The sequence below is a fragment of the Cyprinodon variegatus genome, unplaced genomic scaffold (genome assembly GCF_000732505.1).
Source record: "Cyprinodon variegatus isolate N-32 unplaced genomic scaffold, C_variegatus-1.0 Scaffold682, whole genome shotgun sequence".
Lineage (NCBI taxonomy): Eukaryota > Metazoa > Chordata > Actinopteri > Cyprinodontiformes > Cyprinodontidae > Cyprinodon > Cyprinodon variegatus.
This window is the reverse complement of record NW_015151135.1, coordinates 212,578-214,801: the sequence shown is the minus strand read 5'-3', so window position 1 is coordinate 214,801 and position 2,224 is coordinate 212,578.

The following is a 2,224-nucleotide window of genomic DNA, read 5'->3' as shown; positions in this document are numbered from 1 at the left end:
ATAGCTTTGAGTTTGAGGCTTTATAGAGTGGACCAAAAACAGTGCATATTGTGCATTATGTGCAGTATGCAGATATGCAAAGTGCAATATGCAAAAAAGTGCATATTTTACCCTGACCTCAACCAGCGTTTAGATTGTGATTACTGTTGCAGTCTCACCTTCCAAGAGGCCCTGATAATCAGGGAGATAGTCAGCTGGTGTGTATGAGTGATCACATGTGCTCAGTGGAAAGCAGGGACCAATCCGATCTCAAATATGTCCACTGTCCTCCCAGATTAGCATCTCTAAACAAGCAGAAGGCTGAAAGCTCTTTTATTTCTCTTATCAACTTAAACTCATACCGGTGTCCATGCACTGCAAAGATTGTCCATTTAAATAAGTCTTTCCATGTTAGATCTAGCTCAAACGTCTTTTTGATCATTTTGAGCTTGCCATACTTAGCAGGAGCAGATTATGAGAAGATTAGACTCAGAAATAAGTGCAACAATCTGCCGGATCAGTGAGATAGTTGCAGTCGAACAGAACGATCCCCAATTGTCTTTGTGTTTTTTCTGTTACTCCACCAGTAGTTCATATACAGGGAAAACGCTCAGGGCAAAGTTTGTCCCCTTTTAGCTACGCAATATGCTAACCCAACATGGTGTCACCCACTGGATGCACCACGAACCCTGTTTTTATAAGCAACTCATTCTAAGCTTTGGGAGAGCTCCCAGGTTTTAAATGTTTTTAGACTTTAACAGAATATGTATTTATGAAAGAAATACTTGATTTCCAACTTATAGAAAACAAAATAGTTTCACACCGCCCCTTAAAAAGTTGTAAAAAAATCACTGGACAGTTTTTACAGACGTCACTCCAGATGCCTAAACAAGGAAACTAGGACAGCAAAACGTCCTCACTTTAAAGCCACAACTATGGCCAACCATGATATGATGTAACATCTGCAATTATGGAGTTCAAGGTTCCCCAATATGTTGTTTCCAGTCATGACACCAACTTGTTGAAATGACAAACAATCGTGCACACACACCCAAGAGAAGTTTAGAGAGACCACTTAACCTGATATTGATGTTTTTGGACTGTGGAAGAAGGCCAAAGTACTCAAAGAGAACCCATCCATGCACAGGGAGAACATGCAAACTCCATACAGGAAGACCTACCTTCTGCTGCTAGGCAACATTGCTACCAACTGTGCCTCTTTGCAGCTGTAATGAGACCATAACATTTTGTGAATATGTTAAAAGAATACTTAGATGGGGAGTCAATTAAAAAAAACAATATTCAAAGATAGGGTTTCTTATCTAAAAGTTGAGTAAAATGTGAAGCATCTATCTCAGACTACTATTTCAACATCCACAGTAAAAAAATAAAAAATAAAATAAAAAGATGTCTCCTCAATTTTAAACAAAAAGGTCATAATGGTGTCTACAGGTGTGTCTCTGTGTGCAATCAATATGAAATAGGCATATATCTTTAGGTCATGGCATACTGAGTTATGAGGAATTTGGGTTACACCACCTAACTAACAATGTTGTTAAAAGCTTTACTGACAAATCTTACCTAACTGCTTGAATGTGCATAGCATGTTAAGAATTGCAGCACCAAAACGGACAGATTTATCTTTCCTATGAATGTGATAAATGTGTCTGACATCCAGTTGTGTTTTTGTGTCTAAAGGTTGAAGTGGATCATGCTACTCCATGCGAGAGTGAAACACAAAAGGACAACCTGCATCTGCTCTACAGAATAATTCTTCAATGAGCGACATTAGAGAATGAGAGTCCCCTCTAGTGTGTCCTAGGTTAATAGTAGTATCACAGTTTTTAAAACATCACATAATAACCGTCTAGTAGGAAGCAACAAAACAAAGGTATGCTCTGCTCCAGTCTTTATCGTCCAATCCCACAAGGTGTGAAGGCGTCCATGGTTTCATTTACATGCATACATAAATTTTTTTTTATTTCATTCTGCAATTTAGTGCCTTATCCAGCAGATGGCGCCTCAGGCAGCTGCCAGTGTCACCTGTTGGCAAGGCCGGCCCTGCCTTAGGTTAAAGGATTTGGTAAATTTCTTTAAACATTAATTTGCTTTTATATTTCATGTTGAGGCAGTGGGTGCGCTGTATAGCATACAGTTATTAGCCTTTGACTGAAGACATTCTGTTCTTCAATGATCTGATGAAGAGGAGGCTCACTGTTTGCCATAGTGTTCTTTGTTTTATTTA